The sequence below is a fragment of the Amphiura filiformis genome, chromosome 11 (genome assembly GCF_039555335.1).
Source record: "Amphiura filiformis chromosome 11, Afil_fr2py, whole genome shotgun sequence".
Lineage (NCBI taxonomy): Eukaryota > Metazoa > Echinodermata > Ophiuroidea > Amphilepidida > Amphiuridae > Amphiura > Amphiura filiformis.
The window spans coordinates 4,102,832-4,121,837 of record NC_092638.1 but is presented as its reverse complement, the minus strand read 5'-3'; the positions used below and the strand labels follow the sequence as shown (position 1 = coordinate 4,121,837).

Genomic DNA, 19,006 nt, shown 5'->3' with positions numbered 1-19,006 from the left:
CTTCATAAGTAATAGGGATTTTCTACAGGGGCCGGGACCCTTCGGAAAGTTACGTCTACTATACACTGAAAACTTAAACTAGTCAATTGCAGGCTGGACTAGCTTTAAACTAGTCAAACTGGTTAGTCAAGCCTGTTTGACTAGCTTAAGCTAGTATTTCAACCTAGTCAAGCCTGCTGGACTAGTTTTCAGCCAGCTGGACTAGTTTTTGATTAGTCCAGCTGGCTTGACTAACGTGATTTGTCCTGCTTGACTAGTTTTGAGGATTGACTAGCTTATGGTTAGTCAAGCAGGAAGGAAGATGGTCTGGCTTGACTAGCTTAAGTTAGTCAATTTGCCAGTACTCTGTGGTATGTGACCTCTGACCCAACTGAAATCTAAGCAGGTCTTCTAGCGGGCAAACATAGATTTTGCAACTGTCAACTGCTGAGGTCAACTGCATACTCACTTCAATGGTTCACTACAGAGCAACGCTCTCAAGTTTTTGCCACAAAATGTCCTGGAATTAATTCATCAAGATTTTGTATAACATGTCATTCAATTCTAGGTAAGTCTTGCTTTGTGTTGATATATGTAAGGTTGCAATTTGTTATACATCAGAAAGGCACAAATAATATCAGCTCAGAGGCCTATGCACCGCATACAGTAAACAGTACAATACATCATGCACTAATTTTGTTGTTTATAGCAATCATGTGTACACTATATATGATATTCTACAATGTACTTGTATTTGGGCCTTGGTCATCAATTTAAGTAAAAGTAGGCCTACATGCCTTGGCACCTTTATAATGATATAAAGGTATTGGTAAGCTAGCTGATGAGCCCAGATCCTCCAAGACCAAGTTAAATTAATAGGGACTGCTTCTGTGTACAGTGTGTAATATTATAAGCCGCGGGGGATGGGGGTTAAGTTGTGTACTGTTTTTGATACTTTATTGTTTGTTGCTATAATTTATTCTAAATGTAAAGTACAATTCATGGTTCAAGGACCACAATGGAATTAGAATAAACTATACTTGGAATAAAGTGAAATTAAATTGGGAGGGGGGACTTTTTGGCTAGCCGAAAGGGGGGGCAATTTTGGTACACATTCAGGGGCACCTTTTAAATAAAATGATCTTAAAAGGCTTAGGAAACAGTACGGAAATGCTATGTAAATTTTCCTACTCGCAATATAGACCATGGTTGCAAAATGGGATCCCAAAATTTGGCACTATAGGGGACCTACAAGGGGTGGATTTTGGGTAGGCCTAGAGGTAGGGGCAAGCATTTTTGGGTATGCCGTTTGCAAATTCCTCCAGGGGCTCTCAACAATTACAAAGCCCCAGTTATAAATTAATCAAAGGCAACACATGATGATGAAGATTGTCTGTAAATTCAAAGCGACCCATGATTGAGCCAAATTTCAAGAACATTTTGAGCAATTTTAACCCCTATTTTGTTCTAAAACGAGTATTATTTTTATTTGGATTGAAAAACTACCACTATTTTTCATAATTTCGACTTTCGAGAACATTCCGATATTAAGAAACCTTAATTTTGGTAAACTAGTAAAGTGATCGAATTTGAAATACATATTAATTAAAATATTACCCAACATGTAAACAGAATACAGAGCGTGTTGACGTGTGGTGTGCTGGTGGTATACATTTATGTGCCATGCTTAGGCTAATTAAACTTAGCAGAAATCATTAATTAAAGCTGGATGGATGCTTTTTTGTTCATAAATACTATATATTAATAGACCAACTAGAAATTTTAAAACATTTTTTTTTTCACTATTTTTAAGAAATTTAAAGTCAAACTTAAAACCAATTTCAAATATGACTCATTTAAATAGTAATAACTTGCTAAAAATGCTATGTACATGGTCTGCAAAATTATTAATTATCACTTTTTAGAATAATAACCACGACCCAAACAAAATCTACAGTCGACAGTTTGTCAAATTATACCATTTTAATGTCATGTATTTTTTTCATTTAGGTTCTGTTCCTTTTCTGACGAGATGCAACCGTGAAGCTTGAAAGACCCAAAGCCATCATATACACTATACAGTCTGGAGGATTTCACTCAAATACCAAAGGTAATTGAAAATTGTATGACCAGATGACAGCCTCATCCCCTACTGTTACAAATATCTGATCAAAAGGAAGATTTTTTTGGCATCAGAAGAAAGCTCATATATTATAACCCCAAGTGAAATTTTATGCCTGAAATACGTTACGTTTTAGCATGTTTAAATGTTATAAACTGTGATTACCACACAATGGTTCTCAGTGGCGGCACCAAGATTTTGGGTGGGTGTGGGGGATGGGGAGTAAATTTCAGGGGGGGCAAAATCAACAAATGTTGGGTTAAATTGCTGCAAAAAGTGAAAATTTGAGTTAAAAGTGGGGCCAAGAAAAATATGGGGAAGCAAATGCCCCATGTATTGCCTCAACTATTGGTTCTAGGCCATTTTAAAACACATTTTTGCTTCTAAATGTTAAAACTGCTACTAAGGCAATTTAACTCGAAAGTCATATCACCAAGAAATCAGAAATTAGTGTGATGCCGGCCTCAATGTGAGGTATCTTCAAAACACAACAGAATGTCAGAATCTGACCATGCCCTTTACGACAGTACGCTATATTTGTAAACACCGTCCCTGGTAAATACTGTCCCAAAAAATGATGTGGAAATACATGACCAACCAAAATTTTGGAGGTGTAAGAACTTCCTTAAATTTTGGTGATTTAATTGGTGGGACTATTAGGCCTATGGAACCCCCGAAGTGACATGGAAGAAAAATAACTTGGGGCCCAAGATAGGAACTTGGGGCCCCGACATCGTAACTTGGGGTCCGAGTTAGTAACTCGGGCCCCGAAATACTATCTCGGACTCCCGGCTTAGTAAGTTGGGGCCGAGTTACTAATTCAGGGCCCTGAGTTACTATCTCGGCCCTGTTACTATCTCAGGGCCTGAGTTACTATCATCCCAGACCCGAGTTACTAATGCGAGGCCACAGGTACTATCTCGTGCCCCAAGTTACTATCTCAGACCCTGAGTTACTAAGTCGGGGCCCCAAGTTACTATCTCGGGGCCCGAGTTACTATTTCGGGCCCTGAGTTACTACCTCGGGCCATGATGTACTATGTCGGACCCCGAGTTACTATGACGGGACCCCGAGTTTCTATGTCGGGACCCCAAGTTACTATCTCGGGACCCTGAGTTACTATCTCAGGGCCCCGAGTTACTATCTCGGGGCCCTGAGTTACCATCTCTGGGCCGCGAGTTACTAAGTCAGACTCCGTTTTTTTCTTCCATATCACTTTGGGGCTCCGTAGACTATACATGTATTAAACTGTAAATAAAGTTCTTGCTGACACAAAATATTTTTTCAGAAAACTGCCAGATGTGAAAGCAGGAATATTCATTTTGCCTATTAAAGTTTAACTAATAGTTACTTTTTGTATAATTTGCTTTCAGGTTCTGCTGAAATGTAACCCAACTGTGGTAGAAATGGACTTCCAACAATTGCAACTCATCAAGAAGAAAATGCTGTACATCAGCCGTGCAAAATAACGAGTTAAAGACGTTACACAAACAAGCAGTGTGAAAAAAGAACCTTGCACTAATTTTGCCTGATGTCAAAGATGGATTTATCTGAATCATGCACATGAAACTTGCCTGATTCATGATTTGATACGCATTCAAAATGATTTCATCAAAACTTTTGATTGTGGTGACTTCATTATTGTGAATATGAGTGACAAAATTTAATGACTATTTTTCTCCCAATCAGGCATTAATAAAAAATTATATAATGCCCTTTCCGACCAGCGGTGGTCTGCTATCTCTAAGGACCACAATCTCTAAGGTTCGCTTTCTCTAAGGTTCGCAAATATGAATTGTAGATTTAAAAAAAGGAACATCATGAGTTTGTTTGCTGGATGACTATGCAATGACGTCACTGCCATATCAGGGTGAAAATGGTATTATACCTATCCATGATGCTTATTTTGTATGTTAATTTGTATGATATCTGGATAGACTCTATACTGTGAATTGTAATCAACATGATCAATATTAATGTTTTTAATCTGTCAAAACCAAGCTGTTTTTAACAAAAAACAGTTACGGTTTTGACAGATTAAATACATTTATAATTAGTTATTTATTTACTAAATTTCATAAACAGAAATCTTTGTAATTTATGTTTAAGGCTTTTATAATAATATTATGAAGAGTTAGGTATCATAATGTTTTGTTGGATGCAAGATAAGAATGTCATAAAGTTTTTCTAATGATATTTTGGACTTTGAATTGTTTCTTATTTCAGAATCTATTGTCTCCAAAAGAGGATAGGATACAGTCTGTGGTGGGTACTACTAGGTAGCCAGATGAAATGAGACAACATGGTCAGAAGAGAAAATCAAAATCCTCGCCAACATGCAGGTCTAGTTCTGTACTAATTATTGGTGCTTGCTTTTGCTTCATATTTCACTATTTATGCTGCATGATTCAAGATTATCTATGGAATAATTCTTGTAAATTCATGCAGGGAAGCAATAAGCAAACATTAATATATCTAGACTAAATCCACATGTGGCTCATTTACTTTCCAATTGTATAACCCTTATCAGACTGTATCCAATCTGCAACTGCATGTATGGTTTGCATTAGGTTTGTTCGGCTGGCTGGACTAGCTTGAGGTTAGTCGAGCATGTTAGTCAAGCCAGCTGGACTAATGTTACATTAGTCCAGCTGGCTTGACTAGAAACTATGTTAGTCCAGATGGGCACCAGTTGGACTAACTTAAAGCTAGTCAATAACTAGTCGAGCGACTAACTTTAACTAGTCCAGCATGCTGGACTAACATCAAGCTAGTCAAGAAACTAGTCAAGCGACTAACCTGAACTAGTCCAGCGTGCTGGACTAACATCAAGCTAGTCAAGCGACTAACCAAAAGCTAGTCAAGCGACTAACTAAAAGCTAGTCCAGCATGCTGGACTAAGATAAGTTAGTCAACCTTGTTAGTCCAGCAAAACTGACTAGCTTAAAGCTAGTCCAGGTGGGCACCATCTGGACTAGCTTTAAGTTAGTCCAGCTGACCAATTTAGGTTTTCAGTGTAGTATTGGGTATTCGTAACTTTACGAACGGTTAGTGGAGTTACGAAGGGTTAAAAGTTAAGTGAAATGGACCCCAGACATGGGCCGTGTTATTGGTAATGTGATTTCATTGTTCTTGGAATCACTATATTATTGACAAATTAGGACCAAAAGTTTAGTGTCATGAATTAATGATAACTAACTAAGCGACACCAGGGAAGTGAGACTTCCCTGGCGACACTAACACTCTGGGTGGACATAGGCTGCTAGTGCCCACCACTGCATTATCATGATAATGGCTATTATAAGATCAGTTCAAACAACAAGTCGTGATTCTCCATTTTTTGGAACAAGAGGTAGTCAGACCTCCCAAAACATCCATAGAAAATAGGCCCATAATCCTGATGATATGTTTACCAACATTGATCTCAACATGCTCAAGTGATATGTATCATAGTGATGAGAAAATAATAATTATTCTTTAGAAATCTAGTATGACGCAGAGAGTTGGGGCTGCATGCCTTTAGAGAGATTGAGAAGATCTGCTTGACAGTCGATCTCTGATCTCATATCTATACACACATACTCCATCGAGCCTGAATACTAACTACGAATATAACTCTTTATACCTTTTCATTTATTGGACTCAAGAAAGAAACAACCAGACAAGTTATGGTCACACAATAAACAGCACCTTTGAAAATAATACTGCACCAAAAAGTATCCTGGCACTTTGAAAAAAATCCCAATTTTAAAACTAAACCATATTGGGATTTTTTTTTAAATAGATGCACTATCTATTCTTAACTTGCATGTGACCTCAAGAAGTAAAGTTAACCAGCATTTGATTTGACGAAGGTCCAGTTTTAAAAGTGACAAACAGTCCTATACAAAGCACAAAGTTTCCAACAAGCACAATAAAGAGACAACACAGTTTCTTCAGTCAAGCTTTATTTAAAACAGTAAGTTTAATTTATTTTTTTCTTCTCTGTACTTGTCAGGACTTTTATTTTATTTTTCAGTTCTTTTGTTTCAGTTTTCTCTAGTGCCTTTTGTTCAAGTTCTTTTAATCCCATCAATATCTTGTGTGCATTGTGCATCGTCGTTGACATTGCATACTCTAGAAGCGTGTACAGGCCCAGAGCCAGTAAATTTGTCACGTCTAATGTAACTTTAATTCTTGAGGTCACATTGGATTCAATGGGGTGTCATAATGTGCAGGATTAGTGCATCTATTATAAAAAATAAATTGACCCAAATATTTTTGAGTTTTAAAATTAGGATTTTTATTCCAAGTGTAAGGATACTTTTTTTGTTTTTAGTTTGTATACAAATAACCATTGTCCAACAACACCGAAAATTCGGTTTTATTTTTGCTATGCAAATAAATTAATATTATGTGGTTTGACACCAACTATTTCTCGTGGACTTTATTAGTGATAATTTTTCACACCTACGCAGCCACTACTTTTTTTTATTGTGGGACATTAGAGCACATCAGACATATCGAATTGCATTCTGAATACGAAGAATGTCCTTCTGATATCAAATAATTTTGATTTTTTGAAATTCGAAATGTAATACACATTTATGGCAAATGATTAAAAATTTATATTTTTGATATTTAACAGTACTCGAAGTAAACTTTATAAATCTGATGATTTATACTTAAAGTGTATGTAGGTGGGATGAAAAGCCGATGATCAATTAAAAATTTTGACCTTTCGTATTGAAGATATGGATTTTTGTCCCAAAACACAAAAAAAAATTGGTCTTTTTGGGAAAAAAATCCATATCTGTACAATTTGAACATTTATATCAATACGGAAATACCAGTTATATCCTTGTTTTTATTTATCATTGAAGCTAATATTTCTACTTGTAAAGCAAATACATGCGGCGAGAGAGGGTCACCTTGGCTATAGCTACGCTGAATTTGGAAATAGTTCGATTATATTCCCATTTCTAATTACAGACGAAAAAGGGTTCTTAAACAAACCATCTGCAAAATGTAAGTTCAGACAATATAAAATCATGTGAGATCAAACGGTGTTTCTAAATATATTAGTAAAAGCATCATAGGTTACAAAAGTACACAATTTCAAATGACAATTAATGTTTAATAATTTGCATCTCTTTACAAGCAACTAAGCAACACAAGCAACGTTGATCACGTTCTACTTTCTTATTAATGTACAGTATAGTTGTATATTGAAAAGTGTCACAATTTAAGATGGGATTAACGGAGTATATCGCAGGAGGATCGAAAGGAAAAGGAATGAAATCAAAAGAATTATAAATTACCTTCTTTACAAGTATGCAGATATCCCAGTAGTAGAATCACGTTTTCCGCTTGCAATATGTTTCTGGAACAGGTTCTATGTCAATTATACATTATGTACAACATTAAGAAAATAAAGGCAAAGAAGAAGAGAACAACCCGAAAAAAAGCAACCATATGAGCGTTGTAGCATGCCGTACATTTCTCCATCCAGTCCAGTTTCTTTCCTAAAGTGCTAATATATATTGGTATAACAGTCTTAAAATGCTAATATTCGGCATTTTAGTTCAGCGATAACGCAAGGTTTTGTCAAGTTAAAAATACATTAAGGTAACGCAAGATTTTGTCCAGTTAAAAATGGCAATGGCTGAGGAAAGGCGCACACCTCCAAATCATTCCGTTCGCGATGTAATGTGGATGAGTTCCGGTAAAAAACAAAATCTTTTTAGTGGTATTTTGGGCCTTTCTGTGGACTTGTAAGGAAAGAGAGAAGCATGTTATAGCTTAAATAAAATTTGAGACCTATACATGAACTTGGATTGCCCAAATGGCGAAAAATGGTGATGGCGCTGTTTCAACGCACATATTTCGAAATATAATCGAAAGAATACCAGTACATTGAAACATATATTCATTTTCATCGATTTGCAATCGATTGGTAGTATTTGTATATTCAATTTGTTGCCCAAAACGTCTGAAATCGCGTGTCTTTCCATGGGACGCTGTATTGGTGGTGTGCGCCCGAAATCTACAGCGACGAACGCGGAGACGCACGGTCCACAGTAAAGACATGCTTGTTATATGGGTCCGATGTAGGAGGGCCTCTCAGGGCTAGTAAATCAACTTACTGAGTAGCGCCTAATATTAAGACTTTAAATAATTAATAGAGAGAATGGGTTTCTTCATCAGCAACAGAGCAGTCTCAACGCAGGACAACAGATTCTTTTGTTCTGCAAGGCTCACTCAGTCATTTAATGAGGCAATACAAACGATCGAATTTGGTATTCAAATGAACAAAATTTTGAGTTACACCTTTTCAGTGTAAAATTTTTTTCTCGGCCAAATGAAGAGCAATAATTTTAATTTTTTCAGTAAATGTCAGGAAAAACTGTGATGCTTGATACTGTATTTTTTTTCAAATCCTAGTGTTAAACTTAGGCGTGAAATTCAATCATTTAGTGTAAGATTTTCGACTTTGATAGGTTTCAACTCTGCCCGCGAGCCTTTTTTTTGGATCAACCTTTTAGCTTTTCAAAGTAATATAGTTGGCTTATGAAGGATTTTTCCCAACTTTCTAACGCACATCACCGTGAGCGATATATCATAGTTTTGTCAGAATTTCCGTTTTGATTTCACCATTTTTTACTGCCGGCTGAAAATTTTTCAAAATCAACGCGTGAAATCTGAGGCATTGTAAATCGATATCCCTGGGTGCAATCTAAAGACCGGCCTGGCTACAGTGTTGCCAGAACTTCAATATAGCAAAGAAATTCCCAGACCTAGCGCTCCTATGACACTGTTCATGTTAAGCATGATGAGGATCTTTCATCACGTGAGTGATTAATCATTTGATTTCATCATCACCGTGATCATCGGACCAATGTGTTGAAATTTGCTTCTCCTCAAAACAACTTTGCCTAACATTTGGTAAAAAAAATCAACAATCTTACATGCAATTGGGCAATATTTTAAACAAAACTTTCATTTACAAAACATAAATATTACGCTGTATGTTTTATCAAGCAAACGGTTTGGAACACACTTCCAAATAACTTTCGTAACATCCCCAGACTTTCGTTACCGTATTTAAACGCCAGCTCAAAACCAATTTTTGTAAATTGATTGTTTTTATGTTCGTTTGTCAATTTCGTGCTTTACGCGCTTTGAGTTCCTCATCGGAAGAGATTGTGCCTTATAAGAACCATTCATTATCATTGTTAACTTAAACAGGTTTTTGTTTTTAAACAAAAACCTGTTCAAGCAATTTAACAGTGCTTGCCTAAAAACAGAATAACTTAGATGTTAATACTTGACCAAGTGTTTCAATTGTCATGAAGATGACTGGGTATGGTGCCTTTTGTTTGTGTTTGTTTGAAACTGCTTTTGGATAAAAATTCCCTTTAAAAGGGAAAGCCAGCCTCAATGTAGAAGAGGTCTTGTAATTAGTTTTGGTCAATGTGAAAGGCATTTTTAGGATCACGCTTACATCTACATGACAGTCCACCAAACCATCAACGATGAGAACATGCACACTGAAACAGCAGAAAACATTAATTCCTAATCTCATGTCAACTCTTTTAATTCATTACATGTACTCCAAATTGTTCTGGTCTGTTTGTTTTGTTGTTGTTGTTGTTGTTGTTGTCGTTGGTTTTTTTGTCTTTTCAGCTTTTTACCCACGATATCTCAATTTCCAATTTTGTAATACCAGAACTTACGAACTCAATATCTTCGCTTAGGAATGTCCGATTTCACTGCTTTCGATATATACACTGCCGGTTTGAGTTAACTTACATGTACATTTTATTTTAAAATAACTTAATTAATTCGCAATGTATAGTTTAAGCCTACTATATTATAATAGATAGTGGCCAGCACATTTATAAAGGACTGGTTACTCACTACAATCTTCACTCTTAAACTGTGTTTTTCTGAATGTGCTGATCATGTTGATTGCTAGTCGGAAACTCCTGCGAAGCTATGGACATGGCATCTTACATACTCCATTCTATAACAGTCTGCCTAGTGCCTTGTGTGTTTTCTCTTCAATCATTTTGTTGAATGTAATTTTATGAATCAAATAGTTATGTGTCATTTTATTTATAATAAAGAAGTTATTAAATTAATAAAGTAAGACAATTTATTTATCTATAAGTGCATGTCAAATGGGGTACATTGTTCAATACTATATGCATAAATTATGCCCATATTATAGCTAGGCCCTAAAACTTTATTTTTTGCATCGGATTTTTCCTGTTGAAAAGACAAAACTGATGTTTATGATAGCAACCATTTCATCAATAACATTTTGAGTCATTTTTATCCATAAAACGACACAGGATATGATAGATAACTACTTTCACATCAATATGGTCCATATGATCACAGATTGTTGAGAATCTGTGATATGATCCGGGGATATCATGAAGATTTTGATTCTATAGATCTGTTATATCAACATGATATCACGCTGTTCAGTGGTCAAGGAGTAAGGACCCCCGGTCAAGGACACTGATATGACATCATAGGTGATGTCAGATTTTCTTCTGCTGACCATATGATGCTATATATATTAACTATTATTGTTACATTTAGGCCTTTAAACTTTTAAAGTCATAATTAATTAGTTCAAACATAACTTTGGTAATACTCACTCGTTTTCGTTCGTTGAAACGGCAAAACATACTTACTTTTCCTAACAAATCGAATTGAAATATTTAAAAAAAAATTTAACCACAAAAAGTAAAAAAAAAAAAATCATTCCAATACCACTAAAATATAATCTCTTGAGTAAACTGACCCCAAACCTGAAACAGGTACCAGCCCCGAATGGGCTGGCGAAAACCAGCGAAAGTCATAAGAAAGCAGCCAAAACAATACAAGGTTAAACATGGAAGTTTATAAAAAAACGTATTAAATAACCTAAAGGAAAAAAACCTCACATTTGTGGCAACAATGAGCCTTGCATTGAAAGTCATATTTAAAATGTGTTGAGTACCACCCAAAGTTTCCCTACATACACCCCCTACTACCCACCTCACACACCTCTGCACCCATCCACCCCACCCCATAGGCCTATATACATAATATTACATACCGGTATAATAATATTTATATAGCACGTTATAGCTATACATTTAGAAAGTATACACGCTATTAAGTATTATGACAAATAGGCCTACATGTCATATTAAAAACAAACCAGAACACAAGTCTGAAGGGTGTAATGAAAATGCAAACCCACGATGGGGGGGGTCATACAAAATTCACCTGGAGAGAGGATGGACAGAAAATTAAAATCCCTATAAATAACACACTAATTTTTCTAGGTTTGGACAGTGGATTTTCCCATGGACCTCAAACATGCGTCTTTTAATACGGACTAACCTAGGTAAACAAACCAACAGACAAATTTTGGTCGACGTACATAATCATGCAAACCATAATTTGCTATTGCAGGCTATCACCATGATCACGGAAGCAAATATCCAACATTCACGTGAATTTACCAAAGCACCCAAATGGGAGATTTGGGCTACAAAATCGCCCGTCGAGTAATCCTTAAGCCTTGCTTTCAATGCAGAAGAGACCTGGATTAGAACAAAGAAACTATTTATGCTGCTTGCTTTCGAGATAAAGTACTGAGTTTGAGATTTTAGGAGCATGTCGTGAAAAAAGGTGAAATCAAAACGGAAATTCTGACAAAACAGTAATAGATAGACCCACACGATGTGCTTTACACAGGTGGGAAATATCTTTCCTTAGCGAATTATATTAGCTGAAAAATGAATCCGAAAAAAGCTCGTGGACGGATCTTACACTAAACGACACAATTTCATACCTAATTTTAACACCAGGATTAAAAAAAATATATATATCCAAGCACTATGTTTTTAACGGACATTACTAAAAAAAAAATATTGCTTTATATTTGACTGAGAAAATTAATTTCATAGCAAAAAGGTGTATCTCTGAATTGTGCTGATCGATCGACTTTTAGCGCGACTATGCATTTCTAAAGAATCGGTTGTCCAGCATTCTAACTGAGAGGGCACTTTCTCTCTTTAGGTATCATAAAATAACAATCTCTGTATAGTAGGCACTGTGTGCCTACATACATTCCTTAGGCAAACAGTACATATTGTACGCCTATGTGTGAATGGGTGTTTCTCCATCAACTCCTAACAATATCTTAATATCGGCAAAAGGTTTTCAGTTATTGAATAATCGTAATGTTTCTCCATTACCATTAGGAAACGAATTTGGAGAAAACCTTTTAATAAAATAATATGCTGAGCCACCAGCCTGGGTGGCTCACGCTACTGTAATTTCACATGATTGAGCTCAGTAATACATCAAAGAATGTCTTCCAATTCATGAAAACAAATAGATAATCAGCTTATCGGATTAAAAGCTTAGAGGAAAGGTCTTGCTGCTCAGCGAGTGTTTGTAATTATCAGAAGGTTTTCTCCAAATTCATTCTCTAATGCACACGCCTTAATTTGAAATATATGCGTAGAGCTCCTGGTAGTTTGATACATCTCTGTCAGCTCCTAGATTTTCATAACCCATATTGTCTAGAGGTATTTCTACTCCTGTATTATCGTATTGTTTATCAACTGGGTTATTTGAATCTTGCGTCTGGGGTGGTAGGTGAGTAGAGTAGACAGACGGTTCTTGTTCTGGATTCTTTTTCCTAAAATATAAAATGATCAAATAAATAAATAAATAAATAAATAAAAAAATAAAAAAATAGATGAAAACATAAATATATAAATTATGCTTTTTACTCGATTAATTTCTTTCACATTTGGTTTGTATCTATTTCGGTAGAATCAGTATTATCTTGTTTCTAAGCTTCAGAGTCAAGCAATATGTGTTTTCTATTGAAATATGAGATTGCAGAGAATAATAAAGAGTGTACAAAAGTTAATGCTTTCCATACCGTCTACAATACATCACAAGGGCTATTGCAGCAATGGTTACTATGATTCCAACTGCAGCAGAAACTACAGCAACTATAATGATGGTTGAAGTGCTTGACGGAGAATTGTCTAAGAATGGTAATAAAATCAAAGATAACGAACGTTAGGTATATAATACTTGTGTAGAAAGGATTGAAGCCTTAGTGTACTTCTTGAGTTAAGGATAGACACAGCTTTGTGTTGTTGTTTCAGTCCCCTTAACAGCATAACGCAAGAACAAAAGTATATCTGTGATATTTGGATTCTTCTACACACTCGCTATGAAATGATCAATGTCATTTTTGCGAAAGCTCACTACCATTCTCAAGATATTGTGGACTTCCAAATCGCAACAGTTTAAAATAGTTGCTAACCTTAAGTCGTTTAGTTCCGTTGCGTGCGTCTATTTTATACGATTTACTCATTTGCATGTACTTTTTACCAAATACATTGCTTCGTGTTACTGTTGATAAGAGTGAATATGCTCTGTTTAGTTCCTGGCATTGTCAAGTGGATGTGTCTTGCCACTTCATTGCTTCTATTCAGTATGACATTGAATGCGATTTGCGCTTTAGATCGTTTTGTTGCAATATACAGACCATTTTCACAAAAGGTTTAAGGATATTTTTCGGGCTAATTAAGATGACATTCTTCTACTGTAAATGACAGTAGGAGAGCATGACCCAATGATTATATCAGTCGTTTCTGTTGCATCAGATCCCTGGTCGAGGTTCAATTCCCGGCGATGGTATTGCAGGGGGTAATGATTTGGGGAAACACATGTTCAGCCTGTTCTCTCCCAATGGTCATTCAGAATTGGGTAAATGAAAAATTTCATTCAGGGTTCACTAACTCGTCGCTCCCGTGTATATAGAGTCATTATACCTTTACATGTATATCACAGTATGTTTCGAAAAGAGTAGGGTGTTTACCACTGACTGTTTAGGGGAGCCCTAAGGGAAGCCCTTATAATTAGCATTGCCATTTGGGTACCCTTCTACTTACGAAGTGAAAATTTAAATAAACAACAATATAATACTGGATTATTGTTTGCTCACGTGAAGGAAAGTAAAGTCTTGCTCTCCATAGATGAATGTTGTCATCAAAAGGTGTTAGATTAATTTAAAAGGAGCCAATAGATCGGGTCATATCTTTCATATTGTATGACAATAGGTTTGTAAAGAATTTGTGACAGTCCTCTTGTGAAGGGCGGAAAATACGCATAATTTGGGGGTTAGTTGTTTGGTTTCAATAACTCCCTTCATCAATGGAATTTAGGGAGCTGCTTAGTTAAGGGTACATGCCCATGAGTTTTATTCAGGGGCGTGTTTGTAAAACGGCACAGCGCATTAGTAAAAGGAATAAAAAATACTAAAATTTTCACCGGGGTTCGAACCACTGCCAATTTCACTGAATGCTAAAGATGCCTATGCTGTGCCACGGTGACTGTGGTTAACATTCGGCGATTTTCAAAGATATACATATCAACACGTTTCTAGTGTATTGAAAATCATTTTGATTTTGATTTTGGTAGGAATACGGTCATAGAAAGACATATGACTCTACTTGTCTGTTTGTTTTTCATTTAATACAAATTAATTTTGATGAATTGAACTGGTACAACTCTTAGCACTCGTGATAAACGACGATTAATTTAGTAATAATAAAATGAAAACGCTGGGTCATTCACGACGTCATTTGTAATTTATGTCAAAACCTGGGGAGGACCACACACATCCGTGCTGCATGTATACGTGCTCAATCGATACTCAATGATCCAAACAATAGCGTTTGAATATACCGCCCTGCTTGACACATCTTGTCACTTGCGGGAAGATATACTATAGGCCTACCCTAATAGCTTACAATAGATACCCCACCGTAAATAGCTCTGTTCGTTATCTCGCTGTGCTAGTTTATACACGCAGCGTACGGACTTTTGAACCATATTTTTTTCAAAAATGATAGGAAGGGACTGTTTTCAGCTAAAATGTTGGTTATCAGCAGATGCTTAATGATACCGGAAAGTGTTGCAGAAAGGTAAGCGTACTCTTTATTTATTCAAAATATGTATATCAATAAATTTAAATTTGAAATCCAAAAAGTAAATGTCAGGTCAAAATTCTCACCTTAGAATTATTGTGAAATAAAATCATACCAAATTTAGGCTCCGCAAACAACGTCCAATTATTCCCATTGGTGTTTGCTACACGTGCATATAATAAATTATGATTTGGGGCTAATTTGAGAAGAGTTAATGCCTCGAGTTTCAAAATACACCGAGTGATGTTTTTTGATCAAAAACATCGACAATTCAAGACTCTGTAAAAACAAATCAAGAATTTTCTGGGATAATTGCAACTAAGTGCAATGACAGTTATGATCTAAGCTACCAGATGCATCATTAATTTCCTGACTATGATATTTAGTTGCGGGAAAAGATTACTTTAATGTTTTGGCGGGATTATTTCCCGCCAAAAATTTCAACCAAAAAGAGCATGTAGCCTTAATTGGTGGGTATTACGATCTTAGTGCGGATAGGTTTGCGCCGGTTCGGCTGCAACCAGCCTAGTTAATGCGATCTGATTGCGATGATTCACAGTGCTTCAAGTCCTCTGAGAAAAATGAGTTATACAATATCCAAAATGTATTTTCTTATATTATTATTATAATCAAAAATCACTTTTAGAGTTAGGTTCAAATTATTATTGACGGTCCCATAATTACGAAAAGTTTCGTCATTGAATGCGCTGATTTTAAAACAACATTTCCTTCGAATCATGTACAGGTAAATAGTGATAGAAAGAGGGGTGTTGAATAGATTTGACATAACACTTTTCGAAATTCATTCCAGCTTATCTTTCTATTTACATCTTTTTTAATCATTGATAATCATAACAGAAATCATACCTGGAACAAATTGGTAATCAATTGAGAAGCCTCTGTAATTTAAGGACGCATCTGATCTAAACTCAATCGTAAATTCTGTTCCACTTGATTGGTAGTAGTCGGCGATAGTTGTACCACAGTATGTACCAATTTTCAGATCGTCATGAGTGAAGGCACCGTCATACAAAGTCAATGTATCGTAGTCATTCTGACAGCCCGTAGTGTTGTCACTTTCCAGTGAGAAGTCAGTGATGGTGATAAGAACGGTATAGCCTTCTGGAGCTGTTAGTCTTTGTATTGAAAATAATAAAATAGAACCGGACGTATTTTTACATTAGAGCCTACGATACAACTATTTGCCATTTGTTGTTTTTGTTTGTTTTTTTCGTGTGGTTTTTCGATATATTTTTATCTTTTAGTTACTCCCAAATTGACGGACTGAACCACTCGATCATCAGGTATGCATAATTTGTATATAAGCCCGAAAGAAAAACCAAAAATTAACCCAACTCCTTTTTTTGGGAAAGGATAAAGAAAGAAGAAAGAAGAAAGGAAGAAGATGTAGAGAAATTATGTTTTCTCCATCCGGGTTTTGAACCACCAACCTCTCGGGTGCGGAGGACAAGACCGGTGATAGCAAGCCATAAGTGTGAACATTCCCCGGCCAACGTGTTCGTGTGTATGCTATTTATGTAGCCTCGGAGGATTGTATAATTGGATCACGTGGGATTGTATGGGCTTGCAATCGCTTCGTGCTGTATATTATGGTTTAATTGCGTCAGGGTTAAAATCAACAGTGTAAAATGTATGCAAGACAACCGCGCATTACGTATAATAATTTACATTGTAAATGATAAGATGAACAGTATGATATGTTTTGAAATTTAGTAAATTAATAGGTTATGTGCATTTTGAAAGACAACATTGTTAGATTTACAATGATTTATGTACTTTTTAAAGTATAAAGACATAAGTATCTAATGTGGCAAAATCGATAAAGGGATCACGGCCACTGTAAAAAATATTCTGAAACTATTTTACAAGATTAAATGAATTAATTATTTTCAACCTTGTAATACAGTATGCTTCTGACGGGTATGTCTCTGGATAGTTGGGAGATGTGATGGTTCCATTGGAGCTTGGGCCACCTTGTATGTTATTGTCGCAAGTGGTTACTGAAAAGTAAACAAAACCAAGCGGATTGTTTTTTTTATACTTAATATACTTTGTTTCGAGTATTTATTGTTTCAGTTATGTAACCATTATCAACCCTCTTGAATGGGAGCCTTACCCATAAAACGAGGTAGATATTAAATTGATGAAGTGATATCGCCTTGGACGGTTTGCGCTCCTCATTCTAATACACGAGCTCTCTATATCTTATTGAAGTTCAAACCACTTTATTGCCAATCCATTTTATTTTTTAAAGTTTAAACTGTTCTTGGTCAATTGTTGTTGCTAAATATTTAACTTCATGTATAAAATGTGCTTCTCCAGCTGAAATCCATACTATGGCCGATAAGGTAAATCTTCCACAATTCTACTGATTTGTACAGGTGTATTTTATGACTTACCTGCTGCATATTTGCCAATAAAACCGTACAGTTGACTGTCTTCAGTGTTCAGTTCTATCTCTAATGTGTTATATGGATAAAGTGGGTAAAACATTGACATTGGGGGTACTTGATTCAAACAGTAATTCGCCCTATCGACGTTGGCTACACTGAACGTCGCGAAATTTTGGCAACTTCGGGGATCTGCATCTTTACTTTTCACGACGGAGAAACGGAATATATACCCTCTTCCTATGGTGTTTATGTCGGTAGTAAGACGCCAGTGAAATTTAGTGTTACTTGGAATAGAGGGAATCCAGCGAGGGGTTCCTATTCTACCCACAATTGACATTATATCTCGTGGATCCTCAGTGTATGGTTCTAAGAGAGATGTGTCAGAAAGAATTGGAGGTGGAAACATCATTATAGCCTAATATTAAAATCTGATATTACAAGATCGATCGTCTTCAAAGGCATGAATAAATAAACCTGTAGCTACACTTCATTGTAATTGATATAGAGATGATGCTAACGACGACGATGACCATGATAATGATGACGACGACGACGGAAGACGACGATGATGACTGTGATAACAACGATGATGATAGCGCCATTGATGATAATGATAATGATGATGATGATGATGATGATGATGATGATGATGATGATGATGATGATGAAATTTCTTCTTACAATTATAGCTTTCTAATTCATACAGCTTAAAATTCAGCTCACCAATGGAAAGCTTTCAACTTGCATTCACGGAGTCGTTTAAGGGCTGGGGTATGAACGTTTGGACAGTATTTATTTTGGGACATTAGAGCACATCAGACATATCGAATTGCATTCTGAATACGAAGAATGTCATTCTGATATCAAATAATTTTGATTTTTGAAATTCGCAATTTAATACACATTTTATGGCAAATCATTAAAATTGATATTTTGATATTTAACAGTACTTGAAGTAAACTTTATAAATCTATTGATTTATACTTAAAGTGTATGTAGGTGGGATGAAAAGCCGACGATCAATTGAAAATTTTGACCTTTCGTATTGAAGATATGGATTTTTTTCCCAAAACACCAAAAAAAAAATTAGGTCTTTTGGGACAAAAATCCATATCTTCAATATGAATTGTCAATTGATCGTCTGCTTTTCCTCCCTGCTACATACACTTAAAGAATATATCATTAGATTTATATAATTTACTTCGAGGACTGTTATATATCAAAAATTTGAAAAATATCAAATTTTTATAATTTGTCATAAAATTTGTATTATATTGTGATTTTTAAAAAATGAAAATTATTTGATATCAGAAAGACATGCTTCGTATTCAGAATGCAATTCGATAGGTCTGAGGTGCTCTCATGTCCCACAAAAAATACTGTCGAAACGCAATAAACGCTCATGTTGGATCCCTTAACTTAGATATTAATTTACGTTATAAAACTCTGCAGTATAAGAAGCACTTTGGTAAGTCATACTTCAAAAA

At 35.7% G+C, this 19,006-nt stretch overlaps 1 long non-coding RNA gene across 1 annotated transcript; it reads left to right on the top strand.

The window, feature by feature from the left end:
* The first annotated feature begins 371 nt into the window (after positions 1-371).
* On the top strand, positions 372-4,272 carry LOC140163901 (uncharacterized). The gene is made up of 3 exons (XR_011860428.1): positions 372-547; positions 1,990-2,089; positions 3,475-4,272. It is a non-coding gene; the product is annotated as an uncharacterized lncRNA (long non-coding RNA).
* Positions 4,273-19,006: the final 14,734 nt, after the last annotated feature.